The sequence below is a fragment of the Corapipo altera genome, unplaced genomic scaffold (genome assembly GCF_003945725.1).
Source record: "Corapipo altera isolate COAL_440 unplaced genomic scaffold, ASM394572v1 46, whole genome shotgun sequence".
Taxonomy (NCBI): domain Eukaryota; kingdom Metazoa; phylum Chordata; class Aves; order Passeriformes; family Pipridae; genus Corapipo; species Corapipo altera.
This window is the reverse complement of record NW_020884883.1, coordinates 8764212-8791690: the sequence shown is the minus strand read 5'-3', so window position 1 is coordinate 8791690 and position 27479 is coordinate 8764212. Positions and strand designations below refer to the sequence as shown.

The 27479-nt window shown below is 44.2% G+C and overlaps 1 protein-coding gene across 2 annotated transcripts in view; it reads right to left on the bottom strand.

Moving 5' to 3' along the window:
• Window positions 1-27479, bottom strand: part of HPCAL1 (hippocalcin like 1) — an 80803-nt gene that overhangs the window by 37863 nt on the left and 15461 nt on the right. Inside the window, exons 1-2 of one of the 2 annotated variants that reach the window (XM_027641113.1) lie at window positions 27128-27313; window positions 11835-11881 (exon numbers count right to left, since the gene is read on the bottom strand). The gene's annotated coding sequence lies outside the window, so the exon portion shown is untranslated. Of the gene's footprint in view, window positions 1-11834; window positions 11882-27127; window positions 27314-27479 lie in introns of those variants that run through there. The other variant, XM_027641114.1, reaches the window with a different exon arrangement.

The following is a 27479-nucleotide window of genomic DNA, read 5'->3' as shown; positions in this document are numbered from 1 at the left end:
AAGAACTACTTTATTTCTAAAACAAATTCCAATATCCCAAGCAGAAAAGTTCACTTCAGAGAGGGCACCAAGCCCAAGTTACTGTTCTTAAACAAAAAAAAAAAAACCAAAAAAACCCAAACCAAAAAAAAAAAGAAAGAAAAAAAGCTACTTTTCCAAGTCTCCTCTTGACAAGTCAGTTTTGTTGAAGGTAATGATGAAGAAGTCTCCCTTGTTGGCTAAGGATTTGGGGAATCAACATGGGTCTCTGGAGACACTCACTGCTGCAAAGCTAATCCTCGATACACTCCCTGTGTTACAGCTACAGGATGCCAAGGGTGCTAAAGTTCCAACACTCAGGGTAAGCAAGGAAACCTGACCACACAGCTGTCGCAGCTCCTAACAGCCCTTGGTTCTGCAGGTACTGGATTTACCTTCGTCAGATATGAAGTACATCAATATGTTCCCCCATCATCAGAGAAAGGGAATCAAAAAAAGCAAACAAGAGCAGAAAGCAACTATGGTTTAAAGAATGCTCTGAACTGAGCTACAGCTGAGCTTGCACGCAAAGAGATCTGGGTTTCACAGACAGGCAGCAATGACAGGAGAGGAATTAAGTCAACAGCCATTTGCCAAATATAACTTTCAAAAACATTTTGTCAGAAAACCACAGCTTTGGTGGAGTGAAGCAATAGGATGGAATGGACATTCTCACAGCATCACGTTTTTATTTAGAGAAGACAACCAAGAAAAAAATTAAATACAACTTGCAGATGGCCTGTCTCCGAGTGGCCTCCATAGAACCTTCTGTGCCCTGACTCCAGGCCAGCAATATTCCATCTTCTGCATAGCCTGCAGAAGTATTAGCAGTAATTAAGAAAAGCCAACTGTAGTGATAAGCCAGATCTCTATAAAAGACATACATGCAATACTGATATAGATTTTTTTTTCTTTCGCTTTTTAGTGGACTAACATGGTACACTCCTTATAAAGACATTTTTCAAGCACTTCACAGTTGTTCCTCCACCTCCGACTCACTGAATCCCAGATGGGGCCCTTGGCAACACTTATCCCACTGGGTCTCCAGGACAGCACCAAAGACTTCATGTGTGGTCACCATGAAGACATTGCTCCTTCAAATCATAATGCAAGTGTGTGAAGCACAGTTCCTGGGAATTTGCTGTGATCTCACTAAAAGCACTGAGAATCACTGACCTACTCCAATACCTCTTTGTTCAAATAATTTCTCCAAGAATTTTGGCATCCAACCACCACCCATTTGGCCTATATCACCCGTTTTCAAGTGATGCACCCCGACCTAAAAGCCTCCAAAAGGACAAGAACCCACCATAGCCAGTAAAAATTTACTTCAAACAGTGATGTTCTTCCACCATTAAGCAGGCAAACAGTGCACAGCTTTTTGCTGTGGTAGAGGTAGGAAAAGGGAAATTGATCACTTTTTGTCATCTCTGTCTTCGCACCACATATAGCTCAGTGCTCACTTGTGCAGCTCACTGAAAGATTAGCTGGCTCGTTCAGACAGGCAAGGGTAGACTCTTAAGACGTTTAAGTGATTTGGGGCAGGATGATCATCTGTCTCCTCCCTGCCCATAATTAACTGTTCCATGGCCCTTGTCTGTGCAAAGGTTGAGCATGCTGGGGAAGCTACTGAAGGAGAGGAGCTGAGCTCCTTCCAGCATGACCAGCAGCATCCCTTCTCCCTCAGCTTTCAGCGGCTGAAAGGAAGTTGGCACAATGGGAGCCAATCCCATTGATACTCCAGGATCCCACTTATTCCATCTAAAGCTCAGTGTTTCAAACAGCAGGGAAATTAAACAAAGCTTTGCAATAAGCTAATAAATCGTGCTGTGTATCTATGCTCAGATGGTTGTAAGGAGCATGACAAACTTGAAACAGCCTGCAAATTTCTAAAATTAAACAGTTCTTAGTGTTACAGAGGTCAGCCATCTGTTCAAGTTCATGTTATAGTTAATTTAACCCTTCTTCTTCCACTCTTCTCTCCTGACTCAAGCATACTCCCTATGAAGAAGGGAATATGGCTGAAGTCACCACAACTAGACAGTCTTCCTCTTCCACAAAGAACTGCCCACAAAAAATGCGTTTATGGTTAGGACAGACTACGGAAGCAAACAAGAAAAGTGGTGGAAAGGTATGTTATCCAGGTCTCGCAGGATAGCCAAAGCCTGCAGAGAGCCAGGACTGCAGGTGACATTCAGAAGAAAATTCATTAGGTTCTGAAAGCTGCACTCAACACTTCCGACTCGGCAGGAGACCTCTGGACCTCCATCCCATCATTCCCAAACTCTGCTCAGTCTTGCAGGGCTCCTAGAAACACTACATAGTATTGCAACATCCAGCTCTAAACTGTCATGTCATGACATGGAGAAAGTGAAATATGGCTGCTCTCAACAGATTTCACATACATTTCTAATGGAACTGCTTGCTTTATAAAAAAAATCAGAGTTATCTGGAGTTATTCAGCAAGCAAGGCCAGTCCCAGGTTGAAACTGAGTTTATAGGGAGAGAAGTGGGCTTTAAGTTGTGTATGGTACATACACCGAATTCTGCTGTTTGGAATCCTTTCACAGTCTGGGTTGCCCTGTCCTCTCCTCTATTCCTGGCAACAAGAGACAGAACAAAATCCCTGATGAGTTCTGATAAAGATGAAGAATGAGGGGTACAGGGAGACAGAAACAAAACAAGCTATTTTCAGAAGAAATCAAGCCTGGGCAGGGGAAAAGTAAAAGTTAAAAAGATGTGAAAGTGGTTGACTGAGAATGGGTTGGTTTTTTGCAACCGTCAACCCTCTTAAAACACGTCTTCAAGGAAACCAACCAACACATTTTAAATCATTGTCCACCAGGACCTCTGGCACAAGGGAAAAGGCAAAAATGCATCTTTACATCTTCAGCTTTAGGCTGGCAATAATGATTTCAAAGGAAACAAGGAAATAAGTTGCTTTATTGTGTATCATTTTAAACGAGCAGGAGTTGGAACAGGTTTTGATGAAGAACTTTGGATAAAATTCTGTATAACAGAGACATTGTGCAGAACTACCTACTCAGTTAAACACAGCTGAGTTTACACAGAGAAAAGTGTCCCCATACTAACTTGGAAACCCATCTTGGAACACGTGTGAATCCTTGGTATTGCACGTGGGTTATTTCAAGGGAATAACAGTGTATGAATTACTAGAAACATTGCCATTCATTATTTTCTAACACCTCCGGCTTAAAGCCTAGCAAACGCTTAGCAGCCTGACCTTTGGGAAGAATGTAAAGCAGTGCTACAGCACCAAAACAAAATATTTTCCTGTTTTTTTTAAAGTTAATAGGACCTGTTTTATTTGAAGAATGGTAGCCTAAGGGAATCTGTTTCACTGCAAAACCATTTAGGCAGCTGTCATTAGTTTAAAAGCCCATTTTTGTTTAATGACTGCAGTTTCACATACTCCCAAAGCCATGCATCATAACTGTCATCTCTAAACCTCAGATTTATGAAAGCATACAGCAGCAGCATTGTACTCAGGGGTCTGCTGATATTCCCATTATTAAACCACTTCTTACAAATTTTGACTTGAATTTAGGCGCAACAAATCCTGTATTCTGCATGGGTGCTGTCATGGGAGGTGGATGCTGCTCCATTCCCCCAGGATGCCAGGATGTCCAGGTAGAGACATCATCACCCTCAACCAGAGCATCCTGCAGAGCTGGAGGGATAAAGATGCTTGAGATGCAATGAGAAATAAAAAATAAAATTTACATTTGTTTAAGTAGACAACTCCCTTACCATCATGGGAAGGATTTGGAGGGATGGAAAGCATGACAGAGCCCACTCTCCTACTAAGTCACACTTTATTCAGGGTGCAGAGAAAACTTATGGTTGGAGGTGAACACTACCACAGAGTTGTTAAACATCTGGAAACAACCAAACAAGCAGATAACCTGCAAAACCAAACCTCTTTCCTTAGAGACCCAGTCTATGATCTTTAAAAGGTCACTAATTCAAGAGGACAACCTGAAGTAATTTCCCAGGTACTCCAAAAAATATGTCATTTAGTACCTGACTGCTTTGAAATGCCTTTTGCACGTGCTATCTTCTATCAGTCCTCCGTTCAGCTGCCACTTTGCTGGTAAATTCATCTTTCACTATCTTTATAGTGATGAACAGGGATCATTCAATCCTCTTACCTCACTCCGTAACTGAGGAGCAGAGTCTGTCAAATATACTTGGTCAAACTCAAAACAAAAAAACAACTAAAACCCAAGCAAAACAAAAGAAAAAAAGCTCTTTTCTTCAGATTCAAAACATTTAGAAGACACAGGAAAACTCAAGGAAGGTACTCCTAGTATATTCTGAAACCAATCAGCACAAAGTTTTACATCCCAAAGTTTCTATTTTGAGACACTTAAATTAACATATATATTGTGCTCCTTGTTACAGTGTTAAAATATTTAATTATAATTCAGAGAGAAGGTATTTTAACCTAGAAAAAAAAACAAACAAAAATACTTAAAAACAACCTGCCTTAGTGATTTCAATACAAGTGATCAGAACTAGATAACTAACCATCCTAACATATAGGTAGTAATGGTACATAACAAACAATGAGACACGATATATACCCATAAGGACACATGCCTTAATACTGACAGGCCACAAAATAATTTTTTGATGGTAAATCCTTAAAATGAAGTTTCCTCCCCAAATTACAAAAGACTAATATTTTTCCTAAATTATTTTTCCACTGGCATTTCATTGAATAAAATGTCAAATTACATGCCCTTTTAAATTCAATGAAGACCAAACATCATATTCTGTGGAATGAAAAATTCTGTAGCTGAATCCATTTCATTTTTACTGTAGCAGATTTACTACATTTTGTGACCACACTCCATTTGCTGATGAAATCAATATGAAGACAATTAATTCTCAGGCTTTAGGGGGTAAGACAGCCAGTCAGCAAGCATTTATCAGAGATCTCTCCCACCTCTCCTGCACCAAAGCAGTAACACAGATACAGCTGGAAGAGGACAGCCCAGTCCTCTTCCAGCTCTCCAGTCCTGCCTGCACTTGAATAGAACAGAGCAGTTCAGTTGGAAAGGACCTACAGTGATCATCTAGTTCAACTGCAGATCTTGATGCTTCATTCCAGACAACCACGAAATCTAGACAAGGGACTGACAAACACGTCTGCTTTGCCCAGGAATGCATGTCAGCTCTCTGGAAGGGAGCAATTGGGATTTTGACTGCTAAGTGAACAGATTTGCTGGCAGCTCAAGGGTGATATTTATAAATACCAAACACATAAGGAGAAGGAAACAAAACTGCCTGGCTTAAATGAGACACTCTTTGTTCACACAAAAGTCAGTGTGCACCCCACCAACGCTCCACTGGAACTTCACCAGGTCGCTGTGCAGGAGGAGGGCAATGTCTGGATATAACAGCAGATGTACATGCAACACTTAGTTGTGTTGGGGGGAACTGGCCCCTCACAAAAAAAAGCCCCAAACCAAGTCCCCTGAACAAAACCATTAGCAAACCATGGAGCCCAAGCCCCGGGCCCTAGCAGGGATGCAGCAAGACAGCTGCAGTAAAATGCTCAGACCTGTAAGTCTGCAAGGGGTTATCCAGTTAAATGGTTAACTTTGCTATTGAAACACTTAAATATAGTTTAAAATAGATGTTAAGTATAAAAAGGACAAAGAACCAAACATATTAGATAGGTCAAAACCCTCAAAATAGAATGTGTTTTTCAGCCTTCACTTCAAAACACCTTTTAATTAACAAAAAGAAATTTTTCTCTGCCTTCCAGCCTGCCTATGCTCAAACCCAATGTGCATCCCACATAAAAAATTATCCATGCGTCTTATTATGGCAAAATTGACAGTTTATGTTTCTCTGCCCTAAATGGCATAACACAGATCAGACAGACCTAATGCAACAGCTCATGGTCAGCAAGACTGCGCAAGAAGCTGGCTGTGGAGCTGCACTGGTAAACCTACAGCATCTTCTCACCCCTTCAGTGGACATGCTGTGCTGCCCATACTGAAATGTGGAGCATCCTGCCACTGGTACTGGTTTTTTTTCTGTGAAAGGTAGTAGTCAACTAGTTATTGAAAGTTTTTCTGAGTTCCTGGTAATTAAGGAGAAGGCTGTGAAAATTCCCATCATTAAACGTCTATTTCATTTCAAAGGAAGGTTTGATGGGAATTGAAATGCTCGTTCTGTCTCTCTGAATGTTCACAGTCACACAACTGCAGACCACACTCAAAACAACTGTGGCTGCTCGTGGCCACGTTCCCATCAGGATCCTGGCACTTTTGGGTGCCACAAGCCAATTACAGCAATTAAGCTGCTAGCCAGCCAGGCTGTCCTGGGATCCAGAGCCCAGGAGGATGTCCACATTCAGCCTCTATCTCCATCACCACTCCTCCTGTCAACCATCACCTCTTGTTCCAAATGCCGACAAAGGCCAGAAAGATGCCCAGAAACTCTCCCTCAGGAGACAGCCTTCCATCCTAGCGAATCCCACCGGTGGGAAGTTTAGGGCTGGTAACGTCTTTCCTGTTGAGCTCCCCAGGAAGGGAGCTGCATCCCAGCCACTTATAGGAAACACTCCCTGGGCTACTGTAACTCTGCTAGGTGATTCCTAAAGCACTAAAGCAATGTTGTGAAGTCATTTTTGCACCCACCATCTCTGCAAATCATGCTGACTATTAGTGGTAACTCCTCTCAGACCCACTGGAATCTCATTTTGATCAACTTCATATTTGTCCCAATTGAGGAAAATCACACCTCTTCTCATTGCATTCCCTTTTGAAGAAAGGCCATGATTATTTTTTTTCCTGTCCCTCTGGAAACACAATAGTTGGCAGCCTGTCCAAACTGCAGGGATCCAGACAGACAGACATGCTGTCTGTAGATATTTCTGACTGCATCTCTCAGCCAACCCCACATTTAGGATGTATGTTTATTTTGCATTACCAGGGTACCAAGCTGCTACAGGGTAATGAGGAAGAGCAGAGCAAGATATGGATCCACTCCAAATTACCACTGTTTTTTGACTAAGAGGGGTGGGGCCTGATGTAAAAGCCAGCGAGGTGGAGGGATAGCAGTGCTGCTATGATGTCCAGGGAAGGTCTCATTTGCGTGAACTAGATGGCTCCACAAGGGCTCAGGTGGACGAAACCCACTGCACTCTCTTGGTGGCTGCTCAGATAACTCCACTGAGCGTCCCCAAACCTGCCTCCCTCTTACACCAAAGCCCTCTGCTTATATCAAAGCTGTTCTAAGCAAGTACCAAGTCTCTGACACCATAAGCCAAGGCACCCTCTTATTTTATTCCAAGTCTGGCCAACATGATGGAGAGGTCACACGAAAATTAAAAGTGTAACAACTCACCATAGAGGAAAGGGGAAAAAAAAAGTGATGAGTTCATTACTAATCTTTGCAGCTCTAGCCATGGACAGGATTTGTACAGCCATGTTGATTTTTTGTAAAAATAGTAAATCGTATTACACCATGCTGCAAGACCAAAGATTCGCAATGATACCTTAATACAGCTTAAATAAAAATAGCACTACCTGAGTCAATCTGAGCATGATAATGCTTTGTAATCCCACACTCTTAGGGGATGAACAGTTGTATAGCAGTGAATCAACACGAGATACTTGCATTAAGAGACACTCCTTTTTCCATGTTATATAGCAGCATCTCTACAAAATGTAGAAGGCAGGTGGTGTTTAAGGGAGGTACAGTACACAGTGGGGAAAACAGGGCAAACATAGAACCCCACTATCTTCCAGATTGGAAATGCTGGCTAATAATTTACTTTTCAAAAAGGAAAGACAGCTTTTAAATTATCCCCATCCCAGTAAAGAATTAATGAAAAAGTCTGAATTTTAGAAGTTTTTGAGAAGTAAGCAAGCCTGTGTGCACTCATGCAGAACATTCATTCATAAAAACAAACACAGATGAACAGCAGTGCTGCATATTCATTCTGGGTTTTTTTCTTAATATCCTTGAATGAGCAAACAGTGTATATGGAAAGCAAATGTGCAATTCAACACAAAAAGCCTCAACAGTGAAAATAATAGCAAACCTATTTATAATTAAAATGTAAAAGACAAAGACTCAAACAGCAATTTTTAAAGGTGGTTAAGAAGAAAAATGCAAGCTTTGCTTAATGACACATTAAATCATAATACATTCTTCTCAATTACTTTGTTACATAAGCCACTCACACAAGGTACTTCATTTGCTATTGTGTTCCCCATTTGTTCTTTTTTAAGACACATTTTCCAATTAATTGCACTTCCCCCTTCCACTCAGCAGCATAGTTTTATGTATGGCAGACATCTGGCCCTTGTAGATCACTCCAGACAGCATGGAAAGGTAATAGGAAAAGTTAACAACACTGAAAGGTCTTCCTTTCCCCAACAGGACTTGAATTTGAATCCTGAGACAAGGGAGTTTTCCAAGGCTGTAGCACAGATGATGCTGAAGGGAAGGAGAAAACAGCCTCCAATTCCCATTTGTCTTGCCTGCTCCCGTCTCCTGCTCTGCCCTGGTGCTCAGCTCAGCACTGCTGCTGCTTTTTTCTTCCTGCAGAGCCTGAACGCTCACAAGAGGGGATGATCCCATGGGACCCTGGATATGAGGACACAGGTGGGCTATAGAGAAGGCAGGGAGATGCTGGCAGGGGCAGCAGAGGAGGAGATGCTAGAAGGCATTGGGACTCAGGGATGAGGACATCTTGGTAAGGGGAGATGTTCTAGAAATGGAGAAGGTTCCAGAGCCAAGTCATGGGGAGATGCCCTGCTCTACACACAGGACACAGAGCATATTTCCAAAAAACATCCCAGTACCAATGGCAAGAACATTCCTCGATTTCCATGCCTTGGCACAGGTGGTACTGAGATATCTCCAGAAGCTCAACCTGCCAGTACTGCATGCAATCTCCCATTCAAGGGGACCCTCCTTTCCTCAAAAACAAACACCGCAGAGGTTTCAACTCAGCTTTCAGTTTAAAAACAGAATGTTTCTCACAGCCAGTTTGGTAGGGCAGATCTGTCAGTCTTTGGCTGCAAAATGTTTCACTTTCATGTTCCATCAATGCACACTATCTCTGGACCAGAGAAGAGAGGAGCCCTGTTTCCATGTCCATGCAAGCAACAGGCAGTTTCTGCTGTGGATTACACCATTTCATGCCCCACCCTCTGCCTTCCCTGGCCATGGGTCACAGGCCCTCGTGCTCCTCCAAAACAGCACAGAGGCCAGAGCAATGTCACTGCTGTGGCCCCACTGCATCACACCTGGAATGGAGACAACTCTCATGCCCACATCACATCTCCAAACCTGCAGCACAGTCACCCCGGTAGCACCCTGAAACAAGACCTCCCAACACAGCTGTCGATTTGGCCATCCTGCCCAGGGTGGCCCTGACATGGGTGCAACTCTCATCATGTGTCTGGCTCCCTGGTCTTCCCTGCCCAGAGCTGCTTATGCGCTTACAGGCAAAAATGCAGGTAAGCAGCTTGTTCACTCAGAGTCTGTGGTATCCCAACAGGAGAGCACCCGCGTGCCTATTCCCCCTTCCCTGGCCAGCACCCTCACCTCCAGATATGCTCAGCTGGGGCAAAATTCAAGCTACTTTCAGGCACTTCCATACACGTTTTGTTTCCATGATGCTACATGTTGCTCTGAAGCCACACATGTGCCACTGGCCACACATTACATTTTGGAAAATGCCCACCTGGCTTAGCACTGGTCTGTCTTCAAGGCTGTCTCTTACTGTGTGTTAAATATGAACTGACACAGCCAGACCACTGTAAGGCTCCATACAAGAATTCTTATGCTCTGTAGATGTACCTTCATACTGCTATGGATTATGTAAATTCTGAGACTGAAATCATGGACATACCTGAATTTGAAATGACAAGGAGGAATACAGACCATTAAATCAGCAAAAAATGTGACATATAAACACTCAACACCTCTAAACTGTTTGTAAAAGTGCATCAGGAGCCCAAGCTGCCCCAAAAGACCACAGAGCTTCATGCTTTTGAAAGCCCTACCCAAAGGTTCTGCCCAGGAGAAAGAAACATGAACTACGGCAAGCACAGTGTGGAGTATCAACAAGTGGGTTTTTACTTATACCCTGTTTGGGTGTTACCTGAAACAAGAAGAAAAGAAAATCCAATTTTAAGTACAATTTAAACAGACAGTTTAAAACTGTCTGGGCTTTACACACGTGGTTTTACAGTCATCAATCTCATACTCTCCGCTGTCCTTAGAAGAGAGTTTATTTCATTTTTCAACATCTCTGAATATTCTGAATGATCCACTGAATATTCAGGTCCCAATTCAGCAGTTAGCAGTACAAACCATGCAGGTCTACAATACAGATCCCATCATAGTTGTGGGGACAGGGAAGAGGAGGGGTTCATAACCTATTGTTCACAAGAGCATTTTGACAAAAAGCACATGGAATTCATGATTTGGCCTTGTAAGACATAAGCCTCAGTCAGAAAAACCATCTAAGGGTTAAATTAGCTTTCCCTTACACAGAAAATAACGATAATACAGCTTACTAAGTAAGGGATGCTTTCACTGATGAAAGATGTAATGTATAACAAATACATTTATGGGGCATTAAGTAAGCCCCTTATAAATAAAAATAATTTTCTGGCCAAAATGAACATGTATTTAGGGTGGACAGAAGCATCGCACAACACACCAAACTCCATCATCCTCCCCTGCCCTGAGAAGTAACCAGTGTAGACAGCTACATTTCAGCTGCACAAACAATTCAAATCAAACTGGGACCATATGTATCAAAAGGTATCTGATCTATGGGAAATACAGAGATTTGGAGGATGGAGAAGTCGATTAGAGGTTTGGGGCATTCCGACATAGTTCATTAGTCAGTCTGAACACAAGAGCTCTAATAGCTTGTATCCTGTGCACTAGGGAAATGCAATGCAAGGATGAACTTCCTGAGGAATTAATGGGTAATTTGGTTAATCTCATTGGAAAGAAATCTAGAAGTGAAAGAGGAAACAGAGTATGTATTTCTCTAGAAAAAACAAAAACAAATTACCCAGTAGAGTACTGGCTAGCAGCTGTCAGAGAGATCAGCTCCACCAGAGGAAAAGAAATTGCACTGATTAAAATCAACGTAAGAGGTGACTTTGCACCTTCAATGCCACCACACTGGCAGGTTTTTTTCAGCAATCTCGTTCTCTTGTAGCTCTTGACTGATTTCATGTTTTGCTTACTTACAAATAAGAACCTAATGAAGTGCATACAGATGAAATACATGGAAGTCTTTGGTGCAGGCAGGACAAAATCAGTCACATGTGGCAGAGATTAGCATGGGTTATGCAGCTCATTTAACCTTCTGGAAGTTGCATTCCTTTAGATTAACACAGACAGAACAGAAGGGGAAAAAAAACCCTAAGGTTGCTTTCTGACATAGAAAACACTTTCCCACTGGAATGTGTAGGCTTTTAGCAAAAAATACAGTGTAATTTGTACAGGTTTTCCCTAAATTCAAATATCTTTGAAAATGTAACGTTTTAGTTCACTTTTCAAGTCCCAAGAAATTCTTTTTGGTGCAAAGGTGAAGCTTAACATTTTGATGCCAAACTCCTGCTCAAAGATTAGCCCTGAGAGCTTTAAAATTAAAGCACGCCATTACCTCAGCAAATGCAAACTTCTGCACCCAATGCAGAACAAAAACAATGTTTGTGTTTTCTATTCCTCGTTTATTTTTTCAATTACTAAATTAAAGAGTGCCTTGAAAGGAGCAGGATCTGAAAAGTACTCACCACCTATCTTGGAATCTCTTCAGAGAAAGTCCACAGAGCTCAAGTACCTGGAAAAGACGACACAAACCAAACATGCTTTACATTACAGCTTTCTTAAAAGTGACAATCTTCACACTCTCAGCCTCCCTCTACAAGCAAAAGAAATCAGAATAGTCTAAACATGCAAAAACCCTGCTCCAGTTCTTACCCTACACTGACAAACAACTTTGCTGTGAATTTGCATTTTGTTATTTGTCCCGAAATAGAAAACATTTCCATGTTGAAAAACGCATAGATTTGTCTTGAATTCAAACAGTAAATTCTTCTGACATTCAATAATCTGTTGAAAAAACTCTTCTTGCTTTAAATCTTTTTCTGTAAAACTCATCTTTCGAAATAAACAAGTATCAAGTTCAGAGTCAGGTTTGCTTTACTCATACTACACAATATTGCCATACCAAGACCTAAAAACTAGAGAAAAATAAAAGAAAAATATGAAAGAGCCAGTTTCAAGTTTTCTTGAAGCCATTAAGCATTGCTCTGAAAGGTTAGAAATCACCTTCTCTCAGTTGAGCATGTTTCTCAAGGAAGCAGAGTATAATAATTTGCATTCCTTCAGCATCTGTCATCTGTGAATGCTGAGGGTTCATCAGCCCTTAAGGAGTCACAGATAAGAGCACCAGGATCAAGCTCACCTGCTCCTGCAATTCCTAATCTCTCAAAATCTGTGGATTAGAAAATTGAAAATAAGTTACTTGCTCTGATTTCCACTCTCTCACAGAGCTGACCATGATTTTCCTCCACCACCTATGCCAGGCACAGCTGGGAAGCACTCATCTCCTCCAGCCCAACACACCAACTTCTTTCCTGCCAGATCCCTGTCTGACCCAGTAATCCTCTAACTTCTGCGAATGAAATCCCACTGGGTTTAGCTCCCAAGTGCCTCCAGCCCCTCCCAACACACACATTTGGTCTGCCCAGTGACAAACCCCAGCCACAGACATTACAGACATTACCAAAGCCTCCCAATAATCTTCTTCAACACTTCACCATCCCTACAACCAGGAGTTCCTTCCTTTTGTGACATCCCTCACACTCATTTCCACTGGCCCTAACCTCTCCAGACATGGCACTGAGGTTTCCTGTTTCTTCCCTCAGAGCAGGCTGCCTGACACTGCAAACTCCTTGTGCCAATCTTTCACCTTCTCTCCAAACACCCTATTCCTTCCCATCTTTCCTCTTGAGTCCTGTTTTTCAGCTGGCCTTCCTCATTTTCTCTACATCTTTGCTCAGGTGCAGTAGTGCAGTGCCCCATGAAGGCTCTAGTACTCCAGCAATGCCAAAGCACCAGGACACGCAACACAGGACAAAAAGTCCATCCTCCTGTTAATGAAAGGACGTGTCTATTGCTTTGGGGCAGGATGATCCTGGTAAAGCAGTGCATGACCCACCACAATCCCAAGAAAGATGTTTTTCAGTGGAGCCCCTCCAACCACCCCTGAGTAGGCTGTACAGTCAACCCATTCACTAGGGAGAACTGGAAGCCCACGTTAAAGCCTTTGGGTGCAAAGGATGGACCCTCCAAAATCATTATCTGATTCCATCCAAGGCTATTTGAAAATCCAATGACTTTCCCAAGCGCTTGTAACATCCCCTAGTTCGGTGCTACCTATTGAGTCTGAACCACCATTTTCTCAAATGCATCAATTACAATGACCCAAGCCACAGGGTCCACCTTTGGAAATCCTCACCCAATACTTCTGAGCTTGATGACACATGGAAGCTAGGTCTGGATCATGGTCAGCACAATCACAAAAGTTTCACCAAAATTTCTTTTCCTTAGTTTTCTTCTATGAATATCAAAACAGTGCCAAAAACCTAACTAGGATTGAAGTACATTATATCATCTGCTCTTTTTCCATCCACCTGTTACTCTGCTCCAGAAGATGCCTAAGTGGGAAATAATTTATTAACTTCTAGAAAAACACTGTAATAAGTCAGAGTGACTGTACTACAATTTCGTCTCCTCCTTTTAAAAAATTTAGCACTATATCTTTTGCTTTTTGATTGTTATGGTAACATCACAAATTCTCCACCGCTTGCTTTTCTGAAGTAAACACTATGAAGAAATTAAAAAAGAAGTCAAACAGCCAGCTGAAATGCAGCTCCCTCTACAAATCACAAGAACAAGACAAGTGTCACAGAAGTGAGGTCAGGGTATCCTGCCCTGATATGGAGTCCCCAGTCATCCCCTGAAGGTGCCCTCTCCCCTGATCACTGGTGATGTTCGTTGAACAGCTTTTACTGAAGACCAACCATATGCAGCTTCCCAGCATCTGAAGGGTTGTTTTAAAGAAACCCTTCCCTAAGGCCCAGAGAACCTGGAAGAAAAAATAAAGAAAAAGAGAAAACCCTTAAAGTGTGTGCCCTCTAAATGACTGTGTTATTTTATCTTGGTATCTTCCTTCATCAGTGCAGATTTCAACTACATCAGTCTTCTGCTCACAGAAGGGAAGTTCCAAGACTCCATGAAATTTTCTATTACTCTTGAGATGCCTGGATAGGCACTCACAGATGTGGCAACCTGGTAGCAACACAACCATTTAAGTAAATCATTTTAGATTTGCTTTTATGAAGAAATCTTAGGATCCTCATCTCATACAGGGAGGGATATTATCTCTCCAAGCTGCAAACCAAATAAAACCCAATGGAAAGGCAAGGTAAGGACTGAACTTGGTCACTAGCAAAATAGGAAACACAATTCGCAAACTCTTTTAATTTCTCTTCTGTGTTGCTGCTACAAAATCATTGTGCCTTCCCCGTCCAACAAACCTTACAGAATAGTGTAAGATTTTTTGACCATATTTATATGCTCACAATAAATGTAATTTCATGGTCCAGATGCTAGATTTTGGCATCTCAAAAGACTTTCAGCAAGAAAAATGGCTACGTAAATTCTTATAATCATACAAAACCTTTGTTCCAACCTGAAGGAGTAGAGGGTAACTGGACAGCACAGGTTAATTTCTATGTTTACAGTCTGTGCAGTATTCAAATTCACTGCCAATTAAAAGGTCAGTATAATTGAATTAGCAGAAGCAACTTATGAGAGAAATTCAATTACAAAGCAGAATTAAAGGAAGAGATGTCAGAAACTTTTGGAGGCTGGGCAGGAAGAGGTGCATCAATCTACTATTTTCAGAGCAGCTAGCAAAAAGCTTAAGGAGGAGACTGCTCCAAATAATAATTTGTAAATATCCTCCTTATAAAAAAGGCCTCATTGACAGACCAGAGAAACAAAAGTGACAGATCTTTCTTTCAGACCATGCTTTGCCCTATCTGGTAGGGGTAAAACTCCCTCTCAATGGTCAGAGATTACCCACCTCTACCTTCCCTGAATGCACTGCAGCTCTGCCATGTCCTGCACTGTTCTCAGACCTGCCTTGGCTTGCACCAAAACCATTGCAGACGCCTTTATTTTTCTTTTGTTTTTCAAGGTGTTTTTAACCCCATTCATTTTCTTTGAGTCATAGACATTATATTTTAAGTAGATTTCTTTCTACTTGATGAAGAAGCCTCAAGTGTTTTGGGCACTTTTCTTCCTTTAATGGTCACTATTTCACCCCGCCCTGTTCTAGCCTCCATTTGCCCCCCTTTGGCTGATACTATCCCTGATCAATCTCGATGCTAATCACCCATAGGGCCCTCCCACACCTCCGAGGTTCATCTTTAATAACTGCATTAAGACAAATCAATACTGTTATTAACCTGGCCACATGTGTGGATGGTGCTACTTGCCTGCAAATGCATATGCAGCAGGGGAGATATTCCCAGCACTATATGAAGTCTCTGTGCTCCCTTATTCGCAATTTCTTTTTCAACTAGACTGCTATTTTATAAAAATGGGGTGGGTTTTTTTTCTCTTTTTCTTGCAAATGCAAACTGATGAAGGCTTGTTGGACATTTTGCAGTCCTCTTCACATGTGGGTAGCAACAGTCCACGGACAGCCACAAAACTAATTGTCCTGTCACTTGGTTTGCAGTTGGGCTCAGTGTTCATTGTAGGACCCTTCCAACTGAACTATTCTATTCTACTCTAACTTTACTCCAGTCACCCCTAGCCAGCCCACTCATCACCAACCACAGTACCTGAACTTTGGCTGTTCACTTCTACATACACTGTGGATGCATCCAGACAGCATGTACAGCCATGCCAGCACTCATACTGGCTGTCCAACTGCTCTGGAGTGTGTCCACCCAAACCCTTCCTCCAATGCACAATCTCTTCCCACTCACATCTCAACCCCTTCTTATCTTTCCCACCAGGCCCATAAGCCACCATGCTCTGAGCCCACCTGGACACAGAATTCAACTCACAATGCAAGGAAAATCCTAGAGGGTTCTAGGCCCCTACTTTCCAGAAAGGGCGTCAGTCAGTTCACCCTGGCAATCAAAGGACAATCACTACTTAAGCACACTGCCAACCTCACCAGGAATCACCCTACTCAGTGGGACTCAAGAGAGCCTAGAGGCCACTGCAGCCCAGCAAAAGCTTCTGGGCAGGTTTTCCACCCCATACTGAGCTCCATGGTGCTATAACTAGAGAATTAGACACTGGCTAATGTAAATGCTAATTCAAGTCTTCTTTTAAATGTCCTGCTGTGGCTGCAGTGCAAATACATCTCAGACTGTGTGTCCACTGAGAGGCTGGTACCACTGGGAGAGATTTTTCTTGTGTCCTCAGCATAAACTGCTGCCCCTCCTTTCTTTGCCTCCAATACCTCTAGTGGTACCTCTTCCATTATCATTTTGCCTAAGCAATATGCTTGCAACACCCCCAGTAATTATAATAAAAGTAATAATGCCAGAGCATGAAGGAAACACCGAGCACTGACAGTAGCAGGAAATGGCAACAGGGAGGAGTTCAAAACATTGCTCAGAGGCTGTGTATGCTTATTTGGAGCATCTCCTGCACCTATTGACTGAACAGGCTCCCAGGCTACTTTAATTTCACATGCTGTAAAGCAGCCTGCATTTTCAGAAGCTATCCAACTCCTGCCAGCTCTCTGCCTTCAGGGTTTCCCTTCTGCAGTCTATTTAGACAACATTCCAACATAAATTTTTGCAACCTAAAGCCTGTTGCAGTAACACTGGTACTTACATCTGCTCACAAATCCACCCTGACACTGCTTGGTGAATTTAACCTCTAATACTGAGGTGCTAAATGCAAAGCCAGGTCCAGTTCTCAGTAGAGAAGGAAAAAAGAATGGTGGATATAGAATCATGTAGTTTGTCATATATACCATATGGATACAGTTTGGGTTGGAAGGGACTTTTAAACGTGATACAGTCCAACACCTCTGCAATGAGCAGGGATATCTTCAAGTAGATCAGGTTGCTCAGAGCCCGGTCCAATCTGACCTCGAATGTTTCCAGGGATAGGGCATCTACCATCTCTGGGTAACCTCTGCCAGTGTTTCACCACTCTCACTGTAAAAAACTTCTTCCTTATATCTAATCTAAATTAACCCTCCTTCAGTTTAAAACAATTACTCCGTATTGTACCATTAAAAACAAAACAAAAAACCAAAATTTAAAAAAACCCAGCCAAAACCCGAGAAGAGTGGGGCTGCTGGGTATTGCAGGGATGGTGATATAATCCCTGCCCTGTTTTCTTTCAGTTTCCCTTGGCACTCAGGTCTATCACATAAGTCAACAAGTCCTGAGAGCACAAGATATTCACCTGGGTGCTCAAAAGTAAACTCTCCAAGTGAGTAACAGAACCAGTGTTTCTGTCTATAAGGCTGTGACTTATGGTCCTGCTCAAGTAGGAACATCCCACCCTAGCTGCGGGACGTCAGAGTTGGGCTCACAGAAACCCTACCAAATGAACACATCTATCACCTTGATTTTTCCTGTGGGATTTTAGAAAATGCTCCATGCTGCCCTGTACATGTTCACTGCACATCTGCCATGTTGGAGCTCTCCTTACAGCACAGAAACACTTGGAGTACAATCCAAAAAGGTAAGATCTACTTTAGTAGGTTAGGTCTACAGTAAGTGTTGTTCTACACCTTCAAAAACCCCATTCTGAGTATTCCCAAAGGTTCATTTACTGAACACAGATGCAATTTAGTGGTTAAACCATTGACAAAAGAACAGCCTGAAGTCTTCAGAACAAGAATCTTATCTCTGACTGATGTTATTGTAACAAGCAGTCATCCCTGCCAGATTCAAGGAAACAAGAGGGAAATCAACAGAAGCCAAAAGAAGCAATGCAAAGGAGAAACCTGCATGCCAACAAGGCCTCTCATGAAATACATCATGGGCCACACCGCCACAGATGTATGGTGGAGGCAGAAGCAATTCCCCTGGCTTTGGAGGAGTTTTGCTCACTTCAATCCAAAGTTCCAGATTGCATTTCTACATTATATGTCAGTTTTGGCTTCCATTCCCTTCTGACTTCCCTTACTGAATTGCAGCCTTGTTTAGATGCTGGGTTTTTTCCAAAAAAGACTACTGACAAATGCCACATACTGCCTGGTCTGACTTCCACACAAGCAATCAGCCTACAGTTACACAGTTGGGGATAGAACAGTGCCAGTTACTTACTCTATTTCCTCTTAAAACTTTTTTCCAATACAATTAACTAAATTGTGGCATTACACATTCATTGTCCAGGAAGTTTCTCTCTTCCCCTTTTTAGCCTCCTTTTCAGTTGCATTTCCCTGCTTCACAGGATGCTCTAAACTAAACATTACATTCAAGTTACACAATAAAGATTTGGGAGGGATGGAGCGAACAAGGAAGGTCACAGGAAGGGAGGTATCTGCTAAAATAAAATTTGCTAAGCAGCTACGTCGGACCTAGTGTCAACTGCCTTTTATTAAAGGAGACTGTTGTTTGTATTAGCTAATCTACCAGGTGGAGGGACATAACAGAGCAATATTTGAAATAGTTCAAAAGCTTTCCAAGGACTGAATGAAGCCTGAATTAATTCAAAAACCAAATTACAGTGATAAATGCTGTTATGGCACAGCCAAGGTGCCTCCTATAACCTTAACCCTCTCTGTATATTGAGGCTTTTATGCTACATAAAACCACACTCCAGCTACAGAATATGCAGATGCATTTAAACTAAGTTTATCACAAACTAGTGCTCCTGGGCAGATCACTTATTCATTTTAAAAAATCTACACATTGTCATCTTTATAATTATAAGGGGAAAATCACCTTGAAAGCAAAGCAAAAAACAGATGCACCGGTGTCTTCTTAACCTCCAGAGAGCAGGAAAAGCAATGTTAAGTGCAAAACTTCCTGCACACATCAATCATAGCTTGCAAGGCTGTAAAATATAAAGCTCAGGTGACAGAGATTTTTCCAAGCTGATAGGTCTTTCCTGCTCCACCAGGACAGGCTGCTGCTTCCTCACAGGCAGCCCTCCTGCAGCCCACAGCTTACCTTGGCACAGGCTGTCCCAGCACAACCAGGGGACGTGCAGATGGGTTCAGCCAGCAGCAGGGCTGTCTGGAACACAGCTGGGTAAACCCCTCCTCAGGAGCCACAGGGACACTTGGGTGACAACGCTGGAAGGCACCTACTCTTCGTAGTTGGTGGGAGCCACAACCCATGTGAAGCCAAGCACCTGGAGAAGACTGATGGGTGACCACCGCTAAGTCTACGCCTTGTCACTGTCATTGCTCCAGTTAGGCATTGTTCCCTCTCCTTCCACCCACTTCTGACTAACAGTTAAGAAATGGGTTTAAATGGAGGCTGATATTGGGAAGCAAGAGCCTGGCATTTCCACAGCTTGATGTGGACAAGAGGGTGAGCTGAGGGAGGAGAGGAGACAACCAGTGGCAAATTGGCATCCTGCAAACCGCACGTCACATCAGCCACAGGCTGCAGCCAGAGAGGCAGAACCTGGCATGGGGATGTCACACAGTCACAGACAGAGATGCCAGTGGTGCAGCACTGCTCTGCCCCAGTACCTGCACACCTTCCTCAGGTCATACTGCATTCAAACACTGGGCATGGACGATGAGTGTGCTCACATGGAAACCAGAAGGCACAACATTATACCCCTCATGATACTTAAAAGTCAAAGACAGTTCATCTTTCCGTCTAAGGACTGCTCCACCAGAAGGTATCCTTGCTACAAGCCCCTGGGCAGCCATGCAATAGTCAGCCCGGCCTTTTGCATGCATATAGCTCAAGAATATCAAAACTTTATCCCAAAATGTTTTTGCAATGTTTTCCTGAAACTGAGCAAGCAATGCGGAGCATTTTTGTTAGAAACATGCCTCCCTACAAAGTGTAAAAAGCCATCAAACCCACTAATGATGCAGACAAGACCTCAGCACCAGCAACAGGCATCAAGCATCTGAAAAACAAAGGTTGGCACCAAGATGCAACTAATTCAAAATGTCCCAACACAAATGGGACTAGCCAACACCTGGCTGTCAAGGCCCTGGTGCTGAGAAGACAATGGCTCAGCCAGCTTCTGAGGAAGATCATCCTTGAATGTGTCCTGTAACAAGTCAGAGCTCTGGAAATGGCCAGCAAGTGCACCTTCACTTCTGAACTCTGCCTTCTGAATTACACCCATAAAAAGGAGCACTCAGTAAATTCAGCTGTTTCTGGTGCTATCAGTTCAGAACAGCTTGCCTCACTTAAGGGACAGGACTTCTGGAAAGCTGCAGCACACACCTCGTGAACAGCCTGCCAACAGCCCTTAGCAGGGGTGATGAAAGACAGGAGGTTTCCCATGGGGACAAGCCTGGCTAGGCAAGTCAGCCTGCAGATTAAGGGAATTCTTAAGGAGATGGGAGAGGAGGCTAGAGGATGAATTAAAAATGGTGATCTTCCCTCACTTTGTCTATCTCCTGAGAAAAACACAGCTCTTTGTAACAGCGCTTTAGGGCCAGATTTAGGAATGAATGCCATTTTAAGTAGCGTGACCCGAGCAGTACAGAAAGCTGTGGCTGCAGTCTACAGAGCTGAATCTCATTTGCTTTCAGACCATTACCACAGCGTCAATTATCCTCAGCTGGAATGAAATCTAATTTCCATTTAAAAAATTTATCTTTTGATACATCTTCTGACAACCCTGAAGGAAATCCTAACTGGTCCTGGCAGAGTTGCTGCTCCTTGGATGAGCCTGGCACAGAGGGGCGCAGCACCCCCAGGTTCACACTGTGCTCCCCAGGGAGGGCAGGCACATGTGACCAAACCCTTGTCCCGACAGAGAAGGGGCCTCAGCCATCACTGAGGATGCAGCGAACCACCACCAGTTGATGCGGAAGGGAACCAACTGAATTGAAAAGGTCTCCCACAACTGATTTCAGTCAGTTTGCTCCACATCAAACCTAAGCCAAAGGCAAACACTTGCCATAGGCTTTGGGGGAATCAGGCTGCTTACACCAGGGACAGGCTTGGTTTGCCACCATCCACCAGATGCAACCATCTAGGCTTCACTGCACAAAGCCACAAGAGAGGCTGGACACAGGCATATGCTCATTCCCACTTAAATGGTTCTGGCTTTCAGAGACACATATGATTCCATGACTGTCAAATATCTGCATTTCCAACCCCTGTTTTATTTTATTAAAGTGCCTCCTTTACACAGGAGTACCCACTTTCTGGAAAGCCCCCCAGAATCTCTCAGAAGCAAAGCTGACATGCTTGAGCTCGAGAGCAATAAAACTCAGCATGGCAAAAATTATGGTGTCTAACCACAGAGGGCCTTTTATGCTGAGCCTGCTTTTTTCTCCCCCCTCCTCTGTACAGCAACTCCAGCTCTCTCAGTACAAAAGCTTTAGGAGGATGGACATCAGGGAGAGGAGATGAGAGAGGTGACTCAAGACACAGGTGTACTGATGGTTGAAGAAGAAACTTGAATAGGAAACCGGAAGGAAGAGCAGAAACCCTGGCTTGTTCCAGGACGGTGCTTTGATCACTCTGCAGAGGATGACAAAAGGCAGCTGCCTGCAATACCCACCTGCCAGACAGCTCCTGCCAGGCCCATGGTCCCAAGCCTAAGTTTCAAGCTGCTGCCTTCCCTTCAGCTCTGGCGAAGGGGATACAGGGCTTTCAAGCGCCTTCTACTGAACAGATGTTGTTCTTAGGCCCTTTCCTAAGTACTGCAAAGTACACTTGCTTTTTTTTTTGAACACACATTTCATAATTCAAGTTGGTGCAAAAGGTTGTGCATCCACAATGTCCTCCCTTGTAACTCCCACTCTCCTCTCACGCATAAGCGGTTCTCATCAACAAGCCCCAAACTGCTCTCCAAAGGAAAATCTGTTTCTCTCCAGGTAAGTTTTAAGAAAGAGAAAGTGATATGTTTGGAGAAACAAAATTTACCTACTAAAAAAAAAAACTTCATTAAAGAGAAAACGGAAAGGATGCCCTGCAAATGCTAACTGGCTTTGACGGTGGCTATCTGCATCGTGACCAAAATCAACGAGCTTTCTCCCTTTACATGGTGGGCAAGCTGCCAAGAATAGAGCATCCTGCGCACAATGCCCTTTAGAAAGAAAAAAAGAAACATGAAAAAAATTCCTGCTACCTCCAAACAAGGAAAAGCTTCCTTCTGCAGAGACAGGCTATTCTGTGCGGAGCAGAGGTGAATGAGAAGCACGGCATGGAAGGCTGGTGAGGAAGACTTGCAGCACGCCCACATGCTGGCTCCCAGCCCCCTGAAGGCATTTCTTTTCCTCCCTCCTCCTACCACCGCCCCTGACTATTCTAAAATGAGCCACGTGCCAATTTCCTAGCACCAGCACCATGTATTTCCTTACCCTGTGTCCAAGCTATACCATCTATCACGTTGGTATTTTCAAGAGATTACAAGAAACTGGGGCTTGCACACTAAAGGACACACAAGCATACATGGTCCCATTCCCCACGGCACTCAGTGTGAAATGCTCTTGCACTTCCATTGCCCGGAAGTTCTCGATCCTGGTGTGCTGCATGGTTGGGAAATCAAAAACAAACCCCTTTGCCACTCTGACTAGTCCACCGGTTAATTCATTGCGATAAACCCATTGTCCAAAACAAAAACATAATTTAATCGCTAAACCAGCTGCCCAAGTTTAGCTGTTGCTCTTGGCAAACCTGTCAGGATCTCAGTACGCCTGGTTTTCAGCAAACATCTCTGTAGGTGCAAGCCATGCCTTCTGCCTTTCAAGTCTCCAAGTGTCCCCGTCACCCAAATCCAGTGCTTTCCAACCCAAGCGGATATTTAAAGGGATATCATCAGCTCAAACACCTCCCTGAATACATTAAGATAACAGTAACTGAAATACTAGCAAGCATTCTTTTTTTCCCCAGCTGTCAAATATGCATTTATCCAGCATTTATCCTTTCCCATTTAGGCAGCCTGCTTTCCTTTGAAAACAGAGGGCAGAAAAAGAAAATAAGGTTAAACACATTTGAAGAAGTCACCAAAAACATTGGCACAAAGTCTCAAAGGCTGATGCATGAACTGTATGTAACTACAGCTATGTCTAAGTTTTCTTGCTGTTTTTTCTCCCCAGCCAGATTCCAAGTACATTGTGCCACTTGAGACAGGCAGCTCAATCACTGGGGAATATGCTGCGTGCAAGGGAAGAAAGAAGCTGGCCAGGTTGTAGCTGGCATCTTTTGAACAGAATGCTGCTGGCATGAGTTTCCAAATATCTTGACTAACATAGATCATTGAGGAGAATTCCTTAAACTACTTGCTGCTTTCTTTGATTTTAAAAAGATACACACCTACGGAACAAGAAACGCTGAAATAGCAAAAGCACCATTGCCATGTCTTTCACACTGGTTACTGACAGGTATCTACAAACCTACTGTGCAAATGATAAGCAGCATTTTTTAATAATAATAAAGGCATATTTGAAGCAGTGCAATCCAGAAGAACCACAGTGTTTCTTACATTACAAGACTGATCTGCTCCCCACCCCCCCACCTCCTGCCTACTAATTCCAGCACAATCAGAGCAGGAGAATGCATAATTCGTCCTGCAATCGACCCTGCAGGTCTTAGTCATTAAGCAACATAACACCGAACTTCCAGAAAGGTCACATTTCCAGAAGGTTCAGCTAAAGGTTCTCTCCTATCCACTGAAAGACTGAGAGGTTAAGTAAGAAGCTCCTCATAGAGTATTTGTCTGCATTGTTCATGGATTCACATTTACTTTGCTATCAGAGCATGACAATAGACAGAGGATATTTATCTGGGGAAGTCAAGAAATGCAGAAATCAATGGGTTAATCTGCAGATTAGCAAAACACAACTGACTTGTGAAAGCTTTTATACAGCAAAAGGCTGATGAAATGAAGATAATTGTTTGCATTCTTTATACTCTCAGGATGGTAGAGGATTATTGGAACAATGGAAATTTAGGCATTAATTCAACACATTTTCTGATACTAAAGTCCAAAAATTTTGCAAGAGCAAATTCTTCTACTATCCATGGGTAGGATCCTACACAACACAATAATACAGCTAACACAACCTAAGATAAACCCCTTGCCAAAAAAAAAATTAACTTCAGCCTGAGTTAAGCTCAATGAACATGCAGAATTTGGACATAAACAATTTTCTAATACAGTCAATGAGCAAAGAAACTGATCCAACATATAGACATTATGGAAAACATCCTAGGAACATGAAGAAAAACACATCAAAAAAAAAAAAAGGTCTGTTTTTCTTCCATTAACTGGAAAACATATTGCATTTGTTCCTCAATCTGACCTAAAAGTCACGCTTGAAGGAAATACCAGCAGTTCTTTGGAAAAGTGTGAGATCCTCTTCCCATGAGTATCAGTGCATCTTGCACAAGCATACAGTGCAACCTTATTGCTCACAGTTTCACACCACTAAAAGCAAGAGAAAAACCCAATGATAAAGAATTTTAATTCACATTGCCCCCTTAGTCTACCAGCATTCTTGTTTCATCCATGTCAAAGTGATCAACACTCAAAATAATATTGTCTTGCTTGTAAAAAAGAATAAAATCATGTTGCATGAGTATTTTTAATTGCAACGATTTCTAAACCCAGATCACATGTGGGGTTTTTTTCCCTTTTCTTTTTTTTTTTTTTTGTAGAGTCATAATCCAACTTTAATGTTGCTTAGGCTACAGATTAATCTCTATGCCCAGCTCCCAACAACTGGCCCATGTTACTGCCATGCCCATGAGCTCGGGTGGTAGAATGGGGGCACCACATTGCCAGCTGCGACACACAGCGAGCAAAGCACCGCCTGCACCAACACAGTGACAGACTCATCTGAGAACTCAAAAGGTTTGTCTGCACAAGTTCCTGCCGGTGCAAGCAGCCAGCAGCAAGAGCAAACCCCACTCCAGCAGCTGGCAGAACTCTTCTCACCGTTGCAATTCCCTGAATGGACTAAGCTATGCCAACAAAAGCACTTTTTCTGCTAGCAGAGCTGACTCCTCAGCAGAGCTGCTGCCAGCGTTGAGACAGCCACTCTATAGCGGCACACGCTTTTTTCCCCTCACAGTTTCCTATACTTCCAACTCTACACAGAGAAACCCTAAATATAAGGCAAGAAACAAAGAAAAGCAGAAAATAGGTGTCAGGACGAGGTGATGCTTGTCCTGCTGGCTGTCCGGCATCTCCACACCTAAACTAAGGGAAATGTGAGGAGATAACGTGCGTTCGTATCTGAGCCCCACCAAACTAGATGAAATCAAACACACATAGTTGCAAGATCCTGTTGCCTGAATCAAAGGGTTCCCAATCCAAGCACCAGAAAAGAGCTGAGGAATTAGCAGATGCAAGGTAGATATTTGGCCCTGGAACGGGCGGTGCCCTGCACAGGCTCCTCCTGGCTCTGCTCTCTAGCCAGTACTCGATGATGCTGGTGGACCCCATGCAGGACAGCATTTTATGCCAGTGATATCAGCGGCTGCTGCAATAGCCCCCCAGTCTTTGCTCAAATTTCATCTCAGGCAAGAAGAGCTTTTGAATCTGAAGCCATGACAAATGGCTCCCATTGGGAAAAACGTGGAATATTTTGGGGACGGAGCAATTGTTTCCTACTTTCTTCCTCCCACAGAGAAAATCTGATCTTCCAAGCAGACTTTCACTTGTGAATGGAATTACAGGACAACACTCAGCTCCAGTGCCTGCCTACAAGTATTCCTGTGAAAAAGCTCAGGATTTTGTCACAAAGGTATAAATCACCCATCTGTGAACAGGAGACACAAACCTACTGAACACCGAACTGTTTTTCTCAGCAAACCTTTCATTCCCGATGATGCATGACCTTTTTCCAAACTAAGCAGAAACTTATTTGCATGGAAACTTATGTGTAAACACACTTGCCTTGTTTTATTCCCTATTTCTTGCAATTCCCTGTACTCCAGCAGCTACTGCATGCTGGAGCCCTGTGCTCCAGCAGGTCCCCCAGCAGCCTGATGCAAACCCCGACTGGCAGATGCCTTTGCTGCCACAACCTCCCAGGAGCAGGGTGTCTCCCCTTGCCCCGGGTTCAGGGGACAGGGGTGACCTTGGCGGCAGCCATCCTGCCTCCAGCACAGCCTCATATATCTCCCGGGGACGCAGACAGCCGAAAAATCCAACTGACCAGAGGCAAACGTCAGCATTTTTTAGAGGCAGTTTAGGAAGGTGGCAATAGGAAGTCTGGGTCTGTAGGAGTTGACTCAAAGGTCCCTGCAACATTCATGCGGCGGGAACTTCTCCGGGTAAACCATTAACCACCATAAAGCAGAGCTGCGAAACGCCCCTCGCCATAAGGGAGGTTCACACACACCCGAACACACACGCGGGCTGCATGTGTACATGCACACACATATGCAGAGATATCCATACATCCACAAACATATACAGGAAGACACACAGATACACCCATATGTTTGGGGTTTTTTGAGGGCAGGGGGAACGCCGGCAGTCCCCTCTGCTCGGGGCGAGGCGAGCGCTGACACCACAGCCCCGCGGCGGCAGAGCGAGGGGATCTGCTCCACGTCTCCCGGACGCGAAGAGGGCACTCGGATCCGCTCCGCATCCCCTGGCGGCGAAGGGGGCACCCGCCCCGCTCCGCGCCCCGCGGGGCTGCAAGAGATGCGCGAAGCTCCCCGCGCCCGCAATCCAGACGGGACATTTCCAACCCTCGCTCCCCAAAAATACCCCCCAAAAAGCGAGGAAGGTCCCCCCTCCCTCCAGCTCCGCTCTCCGACAGTCCCCGCGGCAGGAGGGGGTGCGCGGATCTCCCACAGCCCTGCCGAAGTTTCCGCGCGGCTCCGCGGGCGGCGCCGGGGCAGCCCCGGCTCCTTACCCGGCTGTGGGAGTGGGGTCCCGCGACGGCCTGGGAGCGGCGGCGGCGGCTGCGCGAGGGCGCGGCGGCTTCCTGGGAGCTACAACTCCGCGGCGGCGCCCGGGCGAGCCGCGCGCCTGCGGAGCGGCGGCGAGCGGGGAGGAAAAGAGGAAATGAGCGGGAGGCGCATTGGAGGGGAGGGAGGGGGAGGAAGGAGCCGTCGCCGAGGGACCGGGGAAAGCGAGGGACGGAGCGCAACTTCCCCGGCGGGGCAGCGGGCGAGGCGGAGGGGGCGGAGCGCTCCGCGCCGCCGCTCCGCGGCCGCCCCGCGGCGTTCGCAGCGCCGAGCCCCGGGCAGGGGCCGCCGCCGCCG